We start from the raw sequence: 23,047 nt of genomic DNA, 5'->3' as shown, positions 1-23,047 counted from the left end.
ATGAGATTAATAGTGCTACTTCACATCAACCGACGAAGACACCAACTACAAATCTTTTGGCAGATTTTCTTCTAGTGGCCTTAGAACACATGGGCTTTTAAGAAACTGCTTCTATTTTTGAGGGCTGACAAGGAATCTGTTGAAACAGTTATATACCAAGTGCTTTGCTCTAGGGAAGCAAGGAGTGTGAAACAGCATAATGGAGGGGAAAAAGCATAGTTAATAAGCAACTGTAAAAAGTTTTGTTTACTTTGATTCTTTTCCCAGAAGATTCTTTGATTCACCAAACATGAATGTACATTTTCTAACAAACTCAAAATCTGGGACCAAAACGTTAACCTTTCGCTTTTTTTTTTTTTTTCCTTTCTTTTTTTCTTTCCTTTAAAGACTTTGAAAAGCAGGAACTTGGGGCCAGTCTTTACTGAGGCGTTGTTGTGAGTGTGTCCCACGCATAACACACAACTGGACAGTGAGCGCTGCGCTGATGTATGTAGGGCTTTACCAGAGACTTTCCTCTCCCATTTGGTTGTGAAATCCTCTTCTGAAAGCCTGCATCGGGGTTTCCACCTAGTTATTTCAATTCACCTCCATTAACCAAGAAAACCAGTGGAAGATTTCTTGACTATTTCACCATGTTGCCAATCAATACTGGAGTAGCAAAAAAAATATTTTCTGGAATACTGTTTTGTAATTCCCTCACTGGGGTGCGTTGTGTAGCTGGAAATTCTCTTTATAATAATAATAATTCTTGAGCTCCAGCTTGGCTCTCTCTTTCATGAAATGTGGCCACTCCTCCTTATGAATGCTGTTCCGTTAGCATTGCCAGCTAAAAAATATTAAAATATGCATTTGGGCTTCTTCATTCCTTTCTTTTGAGAACCTGATACACAAAGAGCTCCTCTGCTTTTTTCAAGTCCCACCACTGGAAGAATGGTCCATACACCCAATGAAGACATTGTCATGATTGGAGGGACTGTTGTTCAAAAAGTTGACACAACCTTAATACACTGGAAATTTTAAAACTGTGTCAAGTCGGCTTAGCAGAGATTCAGCTATGCCAGTGAGCAGTGATTTTAACTTTTCTTGGCTGCTTAAACGGGGCAGCTATGAACTATGACAAATGTAGATTTTTCAAAGCAATACAGAATACTAAAACAGAGGAACCTTAATGAATATAAACCACACAGTCTTTCTTAGCCATTCCAAAAAGAGGCAAAGCAATTATTAATATTTTCCTTTTTAAAATAATTATTAATATGATTTTGTGCACTTCATACTGTCACTTTTTAAATACCGCAGAAGAGATTTAAAGATATATTAGAAATACATGTGCTTTGATAGGCTCATATAGGTATAATTCATAGCTGAAGACCTACATCCACTGTCATCTCTTTCTTCCTCCCATTACAGCTATCCTCAGGTGCCAAATGTTTTTGATTTTTAAATAAGGATAGTAATAAAAGGAGGAGGTCCTATAAATTCAAAGTTCAGTTGACCCAGCCTTATTTCTACTAAAGATAGCCTTATGAAAAAGATTTTCTGCAAGGCAGAAGTATATTTTTAGCAGAGACAAAATAAATAAAACCTTTTTCCTTTAGCTAAATATCCTTATTTGGGTATGTACTTTTTGTTTCACATTTACTTTAAGAAAGGAATTGAAAAGTGGAAATATATCCATTGGCATGATTTATCATTCTCCACTTTGAAAAGTTATAATAAGTATACTGCTTGGCTTTCCTGATCTCTGTTCTCATATTAAATTTTAAATAAAATTTCCTAATATAAAACGTTAAAACTAACATTAATTTACTAAAATATAAATTTAAAAAAATCTAACCTCCCACGCCAGATTTGAAAATAACATTGTCAAACCACCCTGATCTCAAATAGAATGAGACTCCTGAAACGGTGAATCTAGCTGAGTTTTATGGTTTAATTGAAAGCAAACATCTGCCTCTATTTGCAAAACAAATGTAAATATTTTGAAGTATTAATATCCCTGGATCCTCATCAAAAGGGTGGCATTCACCTGGGGATTACTGTCTTGAGATCTTAAGCATTGAAATCTTTCTAAATACGCTCTACTATCTAAGTTTTAAAATTGGTTTCATAAAACCCTTATGTTGATTTCCATTTTATTCTTAAGTACAGTAAGTTTCACTGTGTTGACCAATAGAAGAACATTTTTTGAACTTTCTCCATGATCAAATTCCTTTTCTAATTTTTTAGTAACATATTTCTTCTAAAAAAAGTACACTACCTTATGAGAAAATTCACTAGAAATTAAAATTTAATGCAAATAAATTTCCATCTGATGATTCCATATGAAATTATAATCAACTGTAATAAGTGAAATAATTTATCCAATTAGAGGAGAGCAAGATGTATTTTTCTCTGTATTTCTATACCCTTTGCCACTTCATTCAATACATTGTATAATACATAATATTATTAGTAATGTATTCTTGGAATCTTTTATTTTGGAATGATGCTAACTCTGTCTCTTTGCCAATTCTAATACCAGGTTCCAAGTAATAAATCTACAGTACAAAGAGAACTGAATATTCATTCTAGGGCTAAGATATGAACTTCGCAATTCATTTGGGTACCTATTTTCATTGAATTTCCTTGAAAACAGTCTGTTCCTGGTGCCCAGTGATAATTCAGTCGCGACCAGCATGACTAAGAGGAAGGAGAAAGTACAGTGAAATGCTAAGGTTCAGAAAAGGGACCCTAAAGGACAGTTTAGTCCCAGGATGAAAAAAAGAAGACCTGGTTTGATCACGTTATATGGACTAAGAAGTGCACTCATTCTTCTATTTTGGGAGAGGAGTGGGGACAGCCTTGAAGATCATATTTGGATCGGGAAGAAGCATCTCTCTGGGTCAGGGGTGGGGAACAGAAAGGGATCATGGGAAGGAAAATGATACAAGATTTGACCGAAGCAAAGAAAGCAAGCAAATCCTCGAATGTGCTAATCCTTGTTAGTAACAGTCTTTCCCAAGCTTCTGCTGTTACCAGCAAGTGATCAGGAAGACTAGGAGCTATTTCTGACTGTAAATGCATTGTATAATGGCTCTGCTGCAGTTCTGTGACTTCCAAACTAGGAATTAAACACTTTTTAAGAAAAAAACATTTCCTATGCTAGTCTCCCAGCAAAATGTATGTGTTTTGGAGACTTCAAAGGTATTATCTGAGTTCACGTTCAGCCACAGCTTATTAATAACCCTCAAGCTGTCAGAATCTCTATAGTTACCATTTACAATTTTATACTGTGAAAAAATACAGATCAGTGAAAAGCATAAAGATAAATTGGAATTCACTTGAAAGAGGCTCTGAGGCCTGGGAGGTTCTCTGCTATCTGTTAAAGAATGAGGCATGTATAAAATAGTTGGCTGAATTTCACTGATCTTCCCAATGTGAACAAATATACTATGTATATTGTGTGTATTTCTAGAATTCAATGGCAGCTGCTGGTGGTGTTGTAATTAGAAATCTATATAGAATATAGATGTTTAGAGAGATGGTGCCAATCCTAAAAGATTTGTGTGGGCTACAAGTGCTTGTACTTACTTTTTTCTGCACTTTAACTGATTTGGTTTTAAAATTGTGTGCGTGTATCTGTTCTTTTTCTGTTGTTGCAGCTTGTACTATTAAAACAATAGAGAATGTTAAATTATTTTGATGTGAATTGCAAATGATTTTTTTTCATAAACTTTAACATTTTTATCAGCATTGTTTTGCTTTGTACTTGTATAAATGTGTTTTATTTTAGCATTTTAAAATACACTTGCCTGTTTCTCAGTTGTCTCAATCATGTTATAGTTGGTGTTTGTGAAGTCAGTTACTTTTTGAAAAATATTAAAAAAGAAACTATGGTATGACTTTAAGATTCTTCCCCTTAAACGTTTAGAATGTTGTCTTAATAGTGTTTTCTGAGACCCAAAGAGCCATACTATGAATTAACCTTCAATTCCGAATAATCTACACATTTGAATTATGGAGTTTACAAAGTAGCCCATTGACAATAGATTGAGATGAAAATACAAAGCAACCACAAACCAATCAGAGATTTTGTCCCCAAAGACATCTACAAATGCCTATTAGGGCATAAGTAAATAGTTTTCTTAAAACAAGAAAGCATGTAGGGAATATACCTAGTTTTTTGTGTCTGGAAATACAAATACCAATTACAGACACAGTTCCACAATCATCTGTGTTTATAGAGGTAACATCACAAAAATAACATAGACTATGTGTGTGTGCACCTAAATTTGTATCTGTACATATATGCAAACATACACATTTCTATATAGATATTGTACTTTTGAGCCCGTCTATATGTGTGTGTTTGTGTGTGTGTGTTTGTGTGTGCATGTATAGATATATGTATATAATTTTCCCAGAAAAAAAATTACTTGTTAAATCACTTTCTACTTTGATGGATTCTTAAGCAAATTTACGCTCCCTGAACACAAATTAGCTAAAACCTAAAAGCATAATGTAGACTATATGCATAATATATGGAAGAGAAAGACAATGTAGGTTTTAAAATATAGCTCCTCTCTGCTTCCCTACATTGTATTATTTATACATGTATAATCTATATGTATAGTCTTATACATATGGAAATGGATACAAAATATGTTTGATCTTAAAAAAGAAAACCACTTTTTGTGCTTTGTCAGACTCTCCTTCAGTGTCTTCTATCCTGAAGTAATATAAATGGGCATATGTTTATCTAAACTTGAGGTTGAGGCGAGATATCTGGACCATACACAGAAAATTATCTTCTAAAGATCCAAAGAGTCTTGGAAGACTCCGTAGAATCATGGAAGGCCATTCAAAACCAGCTGATGCAATAGAAATGGCATTGAATTAAAAGTCAGGATCTATTACCCGGTCCCGTATGACCTTGGATAAATTACCTTGACTTCTCTATAACTCAGTTCCTCTTTCTTTAAATGCAGAGGTGAGTTATAAGAACCTGTGAGATTTCTTCCATTTCCAGCATTTCTCGTACAAGATAAATGCTCAATAGATAATATGAGATGATAATTATCAGTGGCAACATGGTATTTATTATACAGTTAATATTAATATACGTCCAATATTACTTGTAGAGCTATAACAAATTCTTGGCCAGCTTAAAGCATATACTATTAAGGGAAAAGCCTATTGAGAGTTGACGTCATGCAACCTTGGAACTGTCCATCAAGGCCAATTTACCAAATTGATCTTAAACACTACAGAAAGAGTGCTTTTCTTCTGTTATAATCTATATCGAATGCTGGCCAACACTGTACATAAATGATCAGTTTTAAAAAATAAACGATTCTCAAACATTTACTTCCTTATGATAGCTAGCTAGATAGGTAGGTAGATAGATAAACAGAATTATATTAATGAAATTATCTCCTTAAACAAAAGGATAGTATTTACATTTCTTTCTCAAAGCATTTCAATATTCAGAATCAGTACTACATTTCACACTGCCTATTAATTTTTAAGAATTATTTTAATTGATAAATTCTATGAAGAAAACCTTTAGACTCAGCTTCTCTGGTCATTCTTAGAATCCAAAACCAAAAGTGTTACAGGAAAACTTAGCTTAACCTCCACAAGAATAAATATTTTAAAGCAGCTTTTACTCCAGACCAAAGGCGTTTATTTTTGCCATGACATATAAGACTTTTTGAGGTGTATGACCTATGTGAACATTTATATAAATAGGCTAGGATGTGGTATAGATATCAGATATATTTGGCTTACTTATATATAGCTTGTATTTTTACCCATTGACATAAAATAAAGGTTTACATAACTATCATGTTTCTATAACAGGATAAATGTTATATAATAAATCACATGAATGATATGTTCATGAAAATTACATAATATGGTAAATTGGCTTTTCTGAGCTCTTAAATAATAGTAGATGTTTCATAAAATAAAAGCTTCTAGAGTTTTAAAAGTTTGAAAAACAGAATAATTCCAAGTCCAATGGCCTCCTTCACCTCAGAACTTGCCACTCTTTAAGTATGCTAATATGCATAACTCTGGAAGTTTTTTTTTTAACGGGTAGTCTCCTCAGAGTAGACCTTCATAGAACAAATTTGGAACTGCTATGATATAAAATTTATAATTTGTACACACTTTTTCTTTCGGTCTTGTAAATTAATTGTTATTTCCATGATGATCTCCTAAGGCTTTTGGAGAAGAAAACATGGATTGACAGCATCACTTTCAGAGCCATTATATTGAACCATGAGAAGTCTTGCTCAATTTTATTATCTACGTTCCTCCTATTTCTGATTTCTCAGAGCTCTACCAGCACATTAACTTTACTCTCAGAAGCCAAGCCAAGGGTTTTGTTTTTCTTTTTCTTATTTTTTTTACATGAGACTTGTTGGATGGTTCCCTTAACCCCAACAGCATTGGATAAAGCAATATGTGAGAGAGTAGCATTAGTAGATGTTAAGTAGCCAATGAACTGTATTCCAAGAGCAGTAGAAGTCTACTGGAATATTATCCAGAGTTATTGTCGAAACTTTTTCCATTCTTTTTTCTAATTTACCCAAATGAGCAAAATGACATTGGCACATCTATAATATATACCGTACTAATGCATTTCTACTCCTGCATATTCAAAATAATGATTTCCACTTTTTACTTCCTTGTATGTTGTGGTACTCTCTGTCACATACTTTCTCTCCCTAAAGAGCTCAAGTCACATCATTAGCCCTAGTACCTTTACCCCACTCTTCAAGGAGGTATGAAACACTCTAAATGTACATATAGAGAAAAAGTCTTATTCTGGGAACACAAGTCCCACTCCAAAAATTCAAGATGAATCAGAAGCAAAATTAGGGGAATATCCTGGCTAGTTCTATCCAGTCAGTATGAGAGAAGCCAGTAGGAATGCTTTCTTGCTCTTTCCATGGTAATAAAAAGCCCCAAATTCAATTCCTAATTGACAAAGTAAGCGTCAAGAACCCAAGAAAAATGCAAGAAATGATGACCAGGTCAACAAACAGATAAAAAGTTCAAATAAACTAAAGGAAGCTAAGAGGACCAAAGAAAGAATAATGTGACTGAGTGATGTTATTTGCTGAACCAGCATCATCAGTTAACCCAGCCTTGGTATATGCAAAACACCAAGAGAGGCAAATGCTAAATAAACAAAGACAAGTGTGGGAATATTAATGTCCAAGAAAAAATCATTCAAAATGAAATTCATTAAAAGGGCCAAAAAGGATATTTTGAATTGATAAAAATCTACTCAGAAGATAGAATAATCATGAACCTATATGTGCTTAATAATATGGCTTCAAAACACATAAAGGAAAGACTAATAGAAATATACACACAGAAAAATTCCACAACCATAATGGGTCTCTTTAATATACTTAGCTCATAAGTACATCAAGAAGCCAAAAGAAAAAATTGAAATAAATTTAGAGGAATCAAGTGATGTAAACACCATGAATAATCAAACAAATTTATTTACAGCTTTGTTCCTGTTAAACTGAGGATAGACATTCTTTTCATCATCCATGAAACATTCATAAACATTAACCTTGGATTTGACCACAAAGGAAATCTTAACAAATTCCAAAAAGCAAAAATCATACAAACTACATTCACTGAGTAAAAAACATGGAAATTTGAAATAAGAAAAAATAAGATATCGAAAAGAAATGTGTTCACTTGGGATCTCTCTTCTAAGAGCTATTTTTGGGATGAAGAGGAAAAATTAACTACAATTACAACATACTTAGAAATACATTAGTGAAAACCCTGCATATTAAAACCCTGCATATAACAGCCAAAGAATACTCCAAAGAAAATGTTTTACTCCAAATGTATACATTAAAAAAGACTGAAAATAAATTAAACATTCAAAGATGATGAAAAATAAACAGTAAATAAAAGAAAATACGAATAATGTTGCTCAAATCAAAATTAATACAAGAAAACACCCATTTAACAAAAAATTTTAAATGCTGATTAAAACCAAAATTTTTCATTTGAAAAGATCAGTACACTGACAAATATTTGTCAAATTTAATCAAGTAAAAGAGAGAAATCATAATTAATATTAATAATAAAGGAGTCATAGCTACACATATAAAAGGTATATATAAGAAAACACTAGGTAAAACTTCACACTAATAAATTTGAAAATATAGATGAAATGAATATTATTCTAGGAATAAATAAATAATCAAATTGAAGCAAAAACAAGTAGAACACAGATAAACTAATAATGATAGGATATCATGAAAACGAATTTAAAAATGTCTAACTCTAAAAAGTATACACCTAAATATTTCACAGGTCATTTCATCATGGTATATAAATATAGAATATGAAAAAATATGGAAATATCTACAGCTCATTTTATGAGGCTTTAATAAAACTTTGTTACGCAAATCAGACAAGGAGGGAAATAAAGTTATAGGCTAGCCTCATAAACACAGATCTTATATCCCAAATAAACTATTTATACATCAAATTGTGAAATTTAATAAAGTAAAACATAATACTTCATGACTAAGTATAGTTTACTCTAGGATTTTAAGTGTTGTCCAATATTAGAAAATTGTTTAATACATTAACATATTAAAAGAAAAATGTAAACTATATAATAGATAAGATAAAAATATTTGATAAAAGTCAACACCAATTCCTGATTAAAATAAATTTGCAGGGGTCAGCCCCTTGGCTGAGTGGTTAAGTTCGCACACTCTGCTGTGGCAGCCTAGGGTTTCACCGGTTCGAATCCTGGATGCAGACATGGCACCACTCATCAGGCCATGCTGAGGCAGCGTCCCACATGCCACAACAAGAAGGACTCACAACTAAGCATATACAACTATGTACTGGGGGGCTTTGGGAAGAAAAAAGGAAAAAAATAAAATCTTAAATAAATAAATAAATTTGCAACTAAAAATAGAAGGAAAGTTTCTTAAGATGAAAAAAAATCTATTAGAAACCTATAACAAACATGATACTAACAAAAATATTTGAAGAAATCCCATTAAATTGGAAATGAAAGATGAATGCCATATATGAACAATTTCTAAAGTGACTATGAAATTTTTGTCTAAGACAGGACATTTTTGAGAGTGAAATCAAGAGTAAGTATTAGTTATATTGAGACAGTGGCTTTACTTGGGACAACTGCTCAAACCTGGACTGTTCTGGGCAAACCAGGACATAGGCCCACCCCATCTCACTACCATTTAATATAGTGTTTGATGTCCCAGATTAAACTTTGAGTAAAAAAACCAAAAGCAGATATTAATATTTTAAAGAAACAAAGCTGCCACTAGCAGATTCATCAACCAATAAAATCTAAAAACATCAAGAAATAAAATATTAAATGTAATGATATGAAAAAACAAAAAAAGAAAAAATAACTAATGATGTGCTCTGTGACTTTGGGCAAGCAAATTTCTTGTCATGGGCTGCTCAAGAGCATTGTAAAATCTGCTAAACTAGTAGGGAAAATTAAAGACATAAACACAATAATTTTATTTTTCTTTTTTTTTTCAAGGAAAGATTCACCCTGAGCTAACATCTGTAGCCAATCTTCCTCTTTTTTTTCTTTTCTCCCTGAAGCCCCAGTGCATGGTTGTGTATCTTACTTGTAAGTCCTTCTAGTTCTTCTACGTGAGCCATTGCTACAGAATGGCAACTGACAGATGGGTGGTTTGGTTCCACAACTGGGAAATGAACTCGGACTGCCAAAGCCACGAGAGCATTGAACTTTAACCACTAGAGCATCAGGGCTGGCCCCACAATAATTTTTTGTTTGTTTGTTTGTTTGTTTTTGGTGAGAAAGACTGGCCCCTGAGCTAACATCCATTGCCAATATTCCTCTTTTTGCTGAGGAATATTAGCTCTGAGCTAACATCTGTGCCCATCTTCCTCTATTTTGTAGGTGGGACACTGCTACTGCATAGCTTGACAAGTGGTCCATAAGTCTGCACTCAGGATCTGAACCTGCAAACCCCAGGCCACCAAAGTGGAGTGCGCAAACTTAACCACTACACCACCAGGCCAGCCCGCCACAATAATTTTTTAATTGTGAAAAACACAGTAAAGCACACTTGACAAAGAGGAATTAAAAGGGAAGGATATAGGTGAGACCAATATCTTAGAACACTTCCCAAATCGATTTCCAAAGAACAGAATTTTAAAGGATCAGTAGGAGCCGACCAGATGAATAAAGGAGAGGGAAGCATTCAGGCACAGGGAACAGCACACCCACTGACACAAGAAAGTGCATGGAGTGTTCAGGGAAGTACCATTAGCCTGATTCGACTAGAGCTCCTTGGGAGGATAAAATGAGATAATGTACATGGAGTAAACAGTATATGGCACCCAGCCTATCTTCCTTCAATGCTAGCTGCCTTAGCAGTAGTGGTAATCATAGTAGTAATGTGGTGTTAGATATTTAGATCTAATAATAGACCATATAAAATATAAAACACCTGTAAGAATACACCTATGCAAAATTGGTTATTGCTAATTTTATTCCTGAGTATATACACATCTTTCTCTAACAATTGGAACAGAAAGAATGTAAACCAATCAGAACTCAGAAAGATCTTAATCACCCCTGAATCACACACATACACACAACTGTTTGTTGCAGCAAATATCAGAACTAAATGTAAGAAAGAAGTTGATGTGGACATTTACAACCAAATTAGATTGAATGAAAAAGTGAATTAGTAAATAACCTCTGGTTAGTAATTTATAAAAATAAATAGCACTCAATAACAGCAAAAAATGGGAGAGATTGTAACAAAGGCATGGCATTCAAATTAGGATATTTAAAACTGGGGAGGAAAAAAAAAGAAAGGACTTTGGAAAATACCAACTACATTGTGTATGACTTTGGTCAAGAGCCTCCTTCAGTTCTGGAGCTTTCTCAGCTCAGATAAGCCCCCTTCTCTAGATTTTCTCTTTTCTTCTGTAAGCTGAAACAGTCGTCTTAGGTCTATGTTTCCAAGATTTTCGAAGTTATCCTAGGGCCTTCATGCATTAAGACAGTATGAACATCCATTTTAACTCTCTTTTTATTGTGGTAATAACGCTTAACATGAGATCCACCTCTCAAAAATTTTTAAGTGTACAAAACAGTATTGTACAGATACAGTGTTGTTGTACAGCAGATCTCTAGAACTTGTTCATCATGCATAACTGAAACTTTACACCCATTGGATAACAACTCTCCAATTCTCCCTAACCACTGCGCCTGGCGACCACCTTTCTACTCTCTGCTTTTGTGAGTTTGACTATTACAGATACCTTCTATAAGTGGAATCTTGCAGTATTTGTTCTTCTGTGACTGGCTTATTTCACTTAGCATAATGTCATCAAGGTTCATCCATGTTGTCGCATATGGCAGGATTTCCTTATTGTTTTTTTAAATTTTTCATTTTTTTTTAGAGAAGTCTGTATCTACATTGGTGAGCAGACTACTTGAGGGGGATGAAGTGGAAGGAGGATCCCCAGTACAGCGAGAACTGTGCTTCACGGGCATGTAGGTGATGGAGAACTCACCCAGGTACTGGCCAATCATCTCAGGCTTGATTTCCACCTGGTTGAAGGTCACACTTTTGTAGACGCCCACCATACTGCCTAGCATTTCAGGCAGGATGAGCATGTCCCCCAGGTGCATCTTCACTACCTGGGGCTTCTCCATCAGAGGCGCCTCCTTCTTGGCCTTGCGCAGGCGCTGCAGCAGGCAGAGCAGCTTCCTGCGCAGGCCGCGGTTCAGCCGCGGCCACTGTGAGCACAGTGTAGGGGCATCAGCTGCTCGAAGGACATGTCCAGCAGCTAGCCGAGGTCCGCGCCACCGTAGGTGAACTTGTGGAAGGTCCGCTGCTTCTTCTGCTCCACTTCTGCCATCTTGTCGGTTCTTCGGAAAGCTTTTGTTTGTTTCCACTGCATTTATTACTAATATAAAAGAAATGTTAAAAAGGAAAAGACATTTCATCTTCAGTTCTCCAATGGCTCTCATCCCTCCCTCTTGCCAGCACAACTCCTGACCCACATCTTCAGGGCCGGTTCAAAACAACCTGTTCACTGCCGTTTTCACAGGAGACAACCAGTGCCGAGGACATAGGGGTAAGAAGGTTGGAAGAGGGTGACAATCCTGTCCAGGTTCCACTCAAAGATAGGCCACGTGGAGAGTCATAGAATTCAAACAGAAGGGCTGGTGGCCTCACAATGCCGTCGTCTAACTAAAATGGGCTGGAGAGGAGATAGAGTAGGCCCATCACAGGCTTCACAGGACATCTCACAGCCAGAATAACAGACCCCAGGAGGAGAATGGGGAGACCCACGGAGACGGGCTTGTGGAAAGTTTCACAATTCTTCCTGTTGGGAGTTGGGCGAAGTCTCCAGGGCACCAAGACCCTCACTCATTTTGAGGGAAAAACTTACTCTAGTGTTGGGAAATCACAAAAATGCCACGGACACTGAGAAAAGCTACGTGGAATGAGGAGCTGATAGGAGTGAGAGGTGTGGGTTCCTAATACCTTCTTTCAGTCTGCTAAACGCTATTAGGCATTGAGTTCTTTTTGACTGCTATTCAACTAAATACTGGTTTAAACGTAAGCATGTTTGGTGAACGTAGAAACAAATCATGAGTATTATAAATAAAAGCGCTTTGATTTTAAACTCCAAATATACTCCCTAACATCAGACCATGAAAGCAAGTTGTTTTTGCCATAATATATAGTGTCATTTTAATCTTTAAATTACATTCAATATCTAGACTAAACATGAAATAATCTCGTCTTATTTTGTCATCAAATCATAGATTTTTCTTCCAAATATAGTTTAAATTTTAAGAAGCTTTTTGATAAATGGAAAAGGGTTGAAACTTGTCTTTATTTATATTTCATTCAAACAACAAACACTTACTGGGTGTGTGCTATGTGCCAGGGCAGTTTTCTACATTCTGAGAGCCCCACAATGAACAAAACAAACGTTATTGTTTACAGCGAGCTCACTTGCTATTATGTGTATGAATACGTGTGTGTTGGTGGAAGAGACAAAAAAACAAAAATTAAAAAGTAAAGTCTAGTGTATAGTAGAAAATGACAAATGCTGTGGAGAAAAATAAAGCAGGTAAAGGAGACAGACATTCAGGAAAGGGAGAGTCATTGTAAGTAAATTCATCAGGAAAGATTTTACTTCTAGGTGATATCTGAGGAAAGACTTGAAGGAGGTGCGGAAGCAAATCATGAACATAAGAGGGGAAAGACTACGACAGGTGGAGAACATAGTAAATGCAAAGACCCTGAGGAAGAAGTAAGTCTGAAAATGCAACAAGTCTAGTGTGGCTGAAGGAGACTCATCCTGGAATAAGTTAGTGGGAGCTGATGTCAGTAAGCCCAGGGTCAACTCATATAGAGCCTTGTAAGCCATTATAAGAAGGTTGGCTTTCACTCTGAAGGTTTTGAGTAGAAGAATAAAATGATCTGATTTATTTTAAGAAGACCAGTCTGGAAGCCCTGGAATAAATTGTTAGGAGGCAAAGTTGGAAGCAGGGAGACTGCTAATAAGCTATTGCAGTTAACAGACAAGAAAATGATAGTGACTTATAGACCATGGTGGTGGCAGAGGAGGTCATGAGAGGTGATCATAGTTTATGTGTATATGTAAGATAGGTTCATCAAGATTTGCTATGGACTGGATGTGGACTATTAAAGAAATAGGAGTTGAGAATGATGCCCAGGTTTTTTGGCCATGATGGAGAGGCCTGTAACTGAGTTAGAAAAGGCTGCAGTTGGAGCAGATTTTGGAGGGAGGATTGGGCCATGATGAATTTGAGATCTGTTGGGGAAGATGGCTGGGTATTAAAGTTTAGAACTCAGGGAAGAAGTCTAGGCTAGAGCTATAAAACATATCAATTACTGAAGATAATATAAAAGCAAATCCTATTATATAATATGTAATTAATACATAATATATAAAGATCCAAGATAAATTAACTTAAAATTACTTCTTAATCATTTCCTACCTAAAAATTATGATTTTTTAATTCTAAGGGGGTTTGTGAGATTACATATCACTGTGAAAGGGATTCACAAATCAAAGATTGAAAAATACTATATTTCCATAATATATTTCTGTATAATCCCTATGGTTAATTTTAGCTTAAAAATCTCTGAACTTTATAATGTGGGTGGAAGCTTTAAATTACATCCATCTAAGCAATAATATTCCATAAATTAGAAAAGGAAGTTCTGTGTGATAGATGAGATAGGCCTGAGTATTAAGTACTTCGGTATTAGCCCTGGCTCGAAGACAAAATCTGGAGCCAGCTTCACTTATACTATTGCTGCAGACTGCCCTCAGAAATTTGATGCCTTTGCATAACTTAAGCAAGCTATTCATTGGTATAACACTCTCTGGACTTTTCCTCCTTGAAAGCTATGCACCTGGTCAGCAGAAGACCTGGCACTCGAAACCATCTCTGATTCAAACATCCGTAAGCCATTTCAACATATCTTATCTCATGAAACTTGACCAAGATACTTCCCTCCAGAGCAGCCCATACTTGAATCCCAGGCCTCGTTCCAGGCCTGGGCGAGAGACAGCATCTTATGGAGAAGAGCAAGCATAAGGCTTCTGGTGTTCACTTGACATAGAGCAGGACAATGCAATGGTATATCATCCAGCAGAACAGAGCACCTTGCCCTGGAACGTGCCATCACCTGAAGGTTGGGACCACTGGAACCCTTAACACATACCCAAACCAGTTGTGGGGATTGTGATTGTCTGGGTAAGTTTCCTAGAGAAGGTGATGCTGGTAGTAGGACTTGAAGAACTACTACACACAGGATATTCTTGGCAAAGGAAATAGCACGAATGAATGCACAAGTGTACAGTTCAGCCATCTGTGATAAACAAGAAGGGATTTGGTAGTACTCAAGTGTAGAGTTCTTATGAGGAAGTATCAAGAAAATGACTAAGTTAAAAAAGAAAAAGAAAAGCTTGTATGCTTTGCTAAGGAGTTTAAACTTTATCTTTAAGGCAATAAGGAGCCATTGAAGGGTTTTATAGAGTAGATTGGCATGAACAGATTTTTGTTTGTAAGATATGATTGTGATAGAAGAGAAAACAACAGAAAAGGAATGGAGAAGGCAAGCTAGGGGCAGATGGACCCATTAGGAGGCAATCTACTTGACAAATAATGAGAGCAGAAACTGTGCAGATGGTGAAGATGTGGTGAGTTCAGGAAATGTTATGAAGGAGAATTGATATAAATTAGTGACTGGCTGGCTGAAGTGAGTGAGATGGAGAGGGCTAGGATGACACCCAGGTGTCTGGTTTGGTGATTAATAGAGAGTAGCATCAATCACTGAATCAGGAAACGCATCAGAGGAGCAGGTTTGTGAAGGGTTCTGCTGTGGGGTTGAGAGGACTGTGAAACTGTAGTCAACATGGCCAGTAGGTAGTGGATAACGGGGGTAGAGCTCAGGAAAGAGAAAAAGTTAGAATCTCAGCTGGGAACAGGTGGCCAACGCAAAAAGGTCATTGAAAAGGTGTTAATGAATAGTTCATGAACTATTTACAAAGTTAGGAGGAGGCTTAGACAATTAACTAGGGATTAGCCGGGACTAGTAACAGTAGGAAATGGCCATAACCCTTAAGCCTGAAGTGGCCAGAGGAGAAAAGATGTACTGAATGGTAATAGCAGCAGCTGTGGAAGAAACCGCCTAAAAGATGCTGTGGTCTTTGGGAGCTGGGAAATGCCACACTCCCTTTCTTCAAAGTTGCCCTCAGATCTCAAATGAACTATGGCAGTTGACTGTATGAGATCCGCTTACTCAGGAATGGGTAGTCAGTCAACCTTAATAGCCTGTCTGTTGCATCAGACTAGGGAGACAGACACGTAACAACACTTTAACCAATTGTCCTCGAGTTGATACAGCATTACATTTCTAAGTAACACTGACAACTGTTTATCTATATAATCCAAATTGCCTGATAACCAGGGTAATTAGTTAAACCCGTAAATCATTAACATTAGAAAGGACCATAGAGATCACCTACTAAAGTTTGTTATTACCGCATCTCTAGATGTGCGTGTGCCTAGGAACTAACACTGTGAAGGGGATACATGGAACCAGAGAATAAACACAACTGTAAAGCATTTGATTTATAGGGAAACAATCACACATACATTATGGAACAGAATGCAGATAAATCCATATGAATTTTAAAGACAAAACAGAAGACTTGAAGTAATCGCACGTCTTCACATTCCTCTTCCATGAGGAAAAATTTGAGAAGCATTATTTCCAATTCTTTCATTAGCCTTAATTTTGGAGTCCACAAACCCAACTCTGTCATTTAAATTTGGCATGACCTTGGGCAAGTTATTAAAATTCTCAGAGCCTTGTGTGTCTTATTTGTCTCATGATGCTAATACCTAACACAAGTGTTGTTATGAAGATTAAATAAAATAATTTGTTAGATACCTAGCATAGTGCTTGGCCACATAGTCTCTAAATATGTACTGTCTTCATTCTCAGAGGTTCTTCCACCAGAGGTGAGGTTGCAGCGTTTTGCTGATTTGCCCAGGGCCACAATTAGTTCATGAAAGAGTCACAGAAAAGGGAAAGACTGAGCATCTGCCATCTCCCTGTAACTGGTCATGGAACATATGGACTGCCATTTAATCCCTACAGAAGCCCTTGTGAATTAGACTGGAACCCGTTTCCTAACTCCCTTTGTAGCGGCTTTCTGCTATGGCATGCTGCTTCTCTTTGGTTTGGATTCTCTGCTTGCTCAACATGTAATTGCATTAGCTTCCAAGGCAGAGAAGCCCGCAGAGACATTCACATCTAATTTGCCCTCCTGCTGTAGCCTTTCTCCTGCTTACCATGCTGACAGGTGGCTTGAGAATCATAAATGGATGGGATTCTGGAGAGGCAGAACAGAACAGCTGGCAGGCCAAGGTCAGGAAGACACTCAGAGTCAAATGATTTTAGAAGATTGGAATCAGACTTGAAAATCTTTCTTCCTTCCAGCTTCTTTTCTAAAGAGAATAATTTGATGGTCCCAAATGCCTTCTCACTTCTTTAAAATAAAGAATATCATATGCTTACGCAACTGCCAACTTGGAAAATGCCAGCAGCAAAGGAGTGAGATGTGGTATATAGCAGCTTTTCCCTCAGTATTCTCCAGTGATGAGTCTGACACACTTCTGGCTCAGAAGCCCTGACCAAGGGATTGTAGCCACTGCTGACGTCATCCATCTGTGGACAATATGCTAAAAATCCATTCTGCCAACAGATGAGCAAGGCTGCATGGGATAGCATCTTTATGCTAAGGGAAAATCGTCCTCTTTCAAGATTATTCCATTGTACCCCTTCTTGCCCTACCAGGGACCACTTTGATTAATTTATTTTAACTCAATTTTACCAACACATCCCTCTGCTGCTCAGGAAGGACATACAAAGCATCCAGAGGAACATTCAGAGTGTCGAGAAACATGCACGTGTCTGAACCAGGCACATAACTCAATATAAATCCACCTCTCCATGTGTCTGGCCTTGGCAGAAGTGACAAATTGTATCTGCACAGAGAGGAAGAAGAGGGAAAGGAGAAAGCTTAGCAAGTTTTTAACTAACATTTTTATTTTAGGGTTTTTATTAAATCAAAGGTTCATGAATCTGAGCCAAAATTCTTGGCAAGTGAAAGAAATAGAGGGTTGGCCTAGGTTTTCAGAGGACTAATTATGGCAAGTTTTCCACAAAGAGCAATGGAATGAACATGTCCTCAGCTCTGTTTACCATCACTCCCAGCTCTCCTTACTAACAGTCTCAGAATTCTCATCAGTAAGAAGTCCTCCTTTGTGGGATTAAGGGTAGCTAAAGCAAAATATTTGAGACCAATGCTATTTATGAGTTGTTAATTATTTTTTATTAATTTTAATAATAAGTCCCATCCTAAATAACGTTTACATTAGGTTTTTGACAGGGACATGATCAGATAGCTAAGACACTAGAATGCTAAGACTTGAGCTAGGTCTTCTAACTTCGGGTCCTGATATAAGGGCTACCTCCATGACACCCCATTGCTTCCTGTAATTGAACTCTGCTTTATCCCAGCAATTTGCAAAGGAAGCTGCCACTTTCAGGCCACAAGTGTGCATGGCTAAGGGTGTCAGTTTCTTAGAGAAGCAGTCATGCAGTTCAGCATTCCTCTCGCCTTTCCGCTGTCTGCTTCTCCCCAGAATGGCATCAGCTGTCAGCTGCTTTGGTTACATAGGTTGGAGGATGAGAAAACAGTGTGAAAGCAGAAGTACTTGTAGTCAAAATAAATACTGGATAAATAGCAAATTTAAGGGCAAACAGACAGACTATGATCCAGATTTGGGTCCAAGAGACCTGCGTTAAAATTCGAGTTCCATCACCAGCTTGCTGTGAGGTCTTAGGCCAAGTTTTATTTTAATTTCCCCAGGCCATAGTTTTATTTCCTATAAAATAGGCATGATAATAGTGCCAAGCCTATCTCAAGCTTGCTTTGATGATAAAATAATGTAGTAGTATGTACAAATGCCCTTATAATTATAAAGAACTATAACATGATTACCTGTTGGCTGTTATAGTAGCGTTAAAAGGCTAAAAGGTTTCAGCTGAATCTGTTGTCAACTCCATTCTTCTAATTGCTCAAAAACTGCACCCTTCACTCCCCTTTCTTTCCTTCCTCTTTCGTACCTTCATAACTCTCTTTGATCCACATTCAAAATATATACAGATTCAGAACACTTCACACCAATCTACTACCATCTCTTGTTTGGATTTCAGCAATAGCCTTCCAATAGGTCACTGCTTCCACCCCTGCCTCCTCTCCCCGCTCCCCAGTACTTTTTCAACATGATAGCCAGAGCCAGAAAGCTGAAATCCTTACAAAAGCCCTCAAGGACTTTTTATTTCTTGAAGCTGTAATGAATCAGAACATGTATGTCAACACAATTCTTGGTCTCTGAAGACTAACTAAGAGACAATGAAACCATTCACCTCCGGCTTTAACCTCCCACAGGGCTTGGCTGGATCTCAAGCCAGTTTCCTCTATGTATTATTTCCTTTCTAGTTTACAAGATGTGGCTTTGCATCAGGCTCTAAAAGTTCTGGAAACAAACCTTTCAACATAGGCGACATCTGGCACCCACATGAAATCCTCCAAAGCTCAGAGGAATCACCTCACAGTCAAGTCAAGGGAAGGAAAGAGTCGCCTTCTGGTCTAAGCCCATAAAGAGACCATACTACAATGTCAGCCCTCTGTGTCTAGGCGCATGGCATTCTCTTTGCCTGGACTGGTATTTCTCCTTTGTCATGTGTCAAAATCCTCCCACTAGTCAAGGCTGAGCTTGGATACCAGTGTCTTACTGGATCTTTACCAAATCCAGCCAGTCAAGAGTGGTGATTCCTTCCTGTGTCTCACCAAAATTTCTCCTTCTGGTATAGCCTGTAAATCATTTTCCGCATCCTAATCCACTGAATATGTCTGCTAAGTACTGATAGCTTGTCACTTCTTTGTAGACAAAATTAGTAACAGTGGCTCATTATAACAGATCTCAAAGCAAGTAGGAAGAAGGTCCTTCAGAATTGTGGCGTCGGGACGAAAAGGTGGTGGGAAAAGACAACACTTTCCTGAGGGGTGAAATATCCTCAGAGAGATCTGTGCTCCCCTTCCTCACCCCCTCCTCCTCCTCTCACTTCAACGTATTGACTGATTCCCAAAAGCAGGTCAGGGAGAGTCATTCGGCAGAATCATCTGGGGGAAATTTTAAATACCTGGAATCCTGAGATACTTCTCTGGAAGGCCCTAGAAATTCAGAATAGGGAGATCTGAGTCAGGACCTAGGTATGAGATTCAGCGTCAAATCATCAGTAAAATTTGGCAACAATGGCTTAGAGGCTAATTTTAATAGATTTTTAAGGGAAGATGAGGACTACCGATGACAGCAGAATAAATAAAAGTAAAAAGTAGACATAGAAATTCATCAGTATGACTCAGGCACAGCACAGATGACCTAGCTAGAGGCTGTGACTTTCCAACTTAAGCTCATTTTATTTTGTCTTGGAGGAGGGAAATATCTGGTTTAGGCTTGCGTCGCCCTCAGGGATTGAATATGTGGACCGAAGATTTTGGTGTCCTTTCCTTTGGATGTTATATTTCTTAGTGTAAGTTAATAAATTCACCTACTAGTAACTATACATGAGTCTATGTGGGTCTGTTCTAAGAGACACGTTTATTTTCATTATGTCAACAAAATCAGGTTTCTGAATCTACAAACCTCCAGGCCTTGAAAGAGAGGACCAAGCATAGGTTTACCCCATTAAAAACTCATACATTAGTAGCTGGTGGAAACCCCTAAATACTCCAATACCTTTTACTCATTAATATATAATTAATATATGAGAAATAAAAAATAGATAAGATCTGGAGACCTAGATACGGTTCTTGACTCTATGACCAATTTGCTTTGTAATTCTGATCACTAGAGAGTACCATTGATGTGCTCTGCTCCTGCGTCCCAGGTATTGTCCTTGACGTCTTAAATTCACATCCCGTTTAAATATCCCCCGTCAATCCTGCAAAAGAGTTATTACGTGGCAGATATTGCTAGATTCCTACACCTTAGCAATTCTCTCCTTTGTCCTTAGAAAGAGAGCCCCACTTTGATTTCAGGTTCCTGATGCATAGAATGTCTATGAAATGATTGGCGCTCTAGCAGCTGTCTTGGACTCTAGGGTGACTTTAAGGATGGAAGCTGCTTGTTAAGGATACAGAATAGGGGCCGGCCCTGTGGCCGAGTGATTCAGTTCACGTGCTCCACTTCGGCGGCCCGGTGTTTCACTAGTGCAGATCCTGGGCGCGGACATGGCATCACTCATAGGGCCATGCTGAGGTGGTGTCCCACGTGCCACGGCTGGAGGGACCCACAACTAAAATATACAACTGTGTACTGAGGGGATTTGGGGAAAAAAACAGGACAAAAAAAAGATTGGCAACAGTTTTTAGCTGAAGTACCAATCTTTAAAAAATAAATAAATGAATAAGATACAGAATAGAAATAACCTGGCTTCCTGAGGATGCTAGAAGACACTATCTATTCCCTGGATGGTCTCCCTCTGTAATGTTTCTACCTAAGAAAGAAAGAAACTGCTGTAATTTTTGGTTTTCTTTACATGCTGCCAAACATAATCCAAAGTGCTACAGAGTGAGATTCTCATTTTAGATTGAGGAAACCAGGTTCAGAAAGATTAAGTAACTTACCTGAGATTGCACAGCTAATGAGTGCTGAGCAGAAATTCTTCACCTGGCGTATGATTCTAAGGCCAATGTTCTTGAATCTATGCTCTATGACCTCCAAAAAAAGATCTTTTGCTTTCATGTTTGGAATGGAAGAAGCAAACTATTATCTATTGATACTTTTCATGTGCCAGGCATTACGCTAGGTATTACCACATGTATTATCTTGTTTATCCTTTAAGCTTGGGTTTCTCTATATCTAAAAACTAGGTGATTTGAGTAAATTATCTCTTATTTTCATCTCTATAAACTAAAACCAAAGACCTTTTCCTATAGTCTAGCAGGGAATGCTTGCCAATCTGCAGCCAAGTGTTAACTGAGCTCTTTTCTCCAAGGCAGGCAGCTCCACTGGAGAAAATGATCTCTTTGTCTTTGATAAATACTCATACATGAGATTAAAACAAACCAAACTTGTTCTTCTCCTCTGCTTCCTTTCTAAGTCACTCATACACTGTGGTAGTGGCGTTAGAATCTTAAGACTCATTAGAAACAGGATAAAAGAAAATAGAAATAAATAGCTCTCCTGCCAGAGGAAAGAGATGAGAAAAGAGAGAGAAAGGCTCTTTCTCCAAAAAGCAATTCCACATCACAATGTTAAATAAAGAAGAAACACACACACACACCCCCCACATAAAAATAGAGCAAGTAAAAACTGAAATTAGAGAATTCTGAAAACACCAGACACCACTCTATATTTAAGTACAATTAAAGTGTTGAATGTCAAAAAAAAAAAAAAAACAACTAAATGAATCCTTAAAAAAAAACAAGAAGAAAAACAATTATTTAAGCTCAGGATTAAAAAACCTTTCTAAGCACAGCAACAAGGAAGAGATCACAAAGAGAAGAAAATAGGTTTGATTCTTTTTTAAAAAAATGAAAAGAAATACAAATGACAAATAGGAAGAAGTTGAACTTTATGAGAAATAAAGAAATCACACATTACAATGATGAATAATAATTTTTAACACATAGCAAACATATTTAAATGATAATGCTCAATGTTAGGCAAAAGGCAATTAAACAGGCATCTTCATACACTGATGGGGGAAGATAAAATACGAGGCTTCTGTAAAAAGAATTTTGACAATGACTGACTTCCCAAGAATTCAGACCAAAATTTATATGCTATATATTTTCATTTTTCCAAACATGACCTTTGACCTTTCATTGAAATAAAAGCCACTCAAATTATGAATATGTACTTCCACTGAAGATATTTATTTAACAAAATGCACAAATTCTGGAGTTCCAGAAATGATTTGGTAATGCTAGATTTATCAGAAGATGCATGAAGTTTCCCAATGGGACTACCTGGAAGTGCTCTAAAATCCTTCAGAATGTGAACAATTATTTAAGCTCAGGATTAAAAAACCTTTCTAAGCACAGCAACAAGGAAGAGATCACAAAGAGAAGAAAATAGATTTGATTCTTTTTTATGATGGCCAGGAGAAGAGTCACATTCATGCATGCACTCATCCATGCAACAAATGGTTTTTGATTGTGTACTATGTGTGAGGTATGGTGCTAGGCACTGAGGACCCAATGGTGATTAAAGAAGATATAAGTTGCCACCCACGTGGGCCATCTAGTCTAGTGACAGAGATAAATCAATGAAATAATGACCCAAACTAATCGGAAAATTGCAACTATAGAGATACATGCCTTGAATGAGATTACATGTTGC

At 37.0% G+C, this 23,047-nt stretch overlaps 1 pseudogene; it reads right to left on the bottom strand.

Moving 5' to 3' along the window:
* Positions 1–11,452: 11,452 nt before the first annotated feature.
* On the bottom strand, positions 11,453–11,928 carry LOC124225559 (40S ribosomal protein S15-like; annotated as a pseudogene).
* Between the last annotated feature and the right edge of the window lie 11,119 nt (positions 11,929–23,047).

Source organism: Equus quagga, chromosome 14 (genome assembly GCF_021613505.1).
Source record: "Equus quagga isolate Etosha38 chromosome 14, UCLA_HA_Equagga_1.0, whole genome shotgun sequence".
NCBI lineage: Eukaryota > Metazoa > Chordata > Mammalia > Perissodactyla > Equidae > Equus > Equus quagga.
This window is presented reverse-complemented; position numbering and strand designations above follow the sequence as displayed.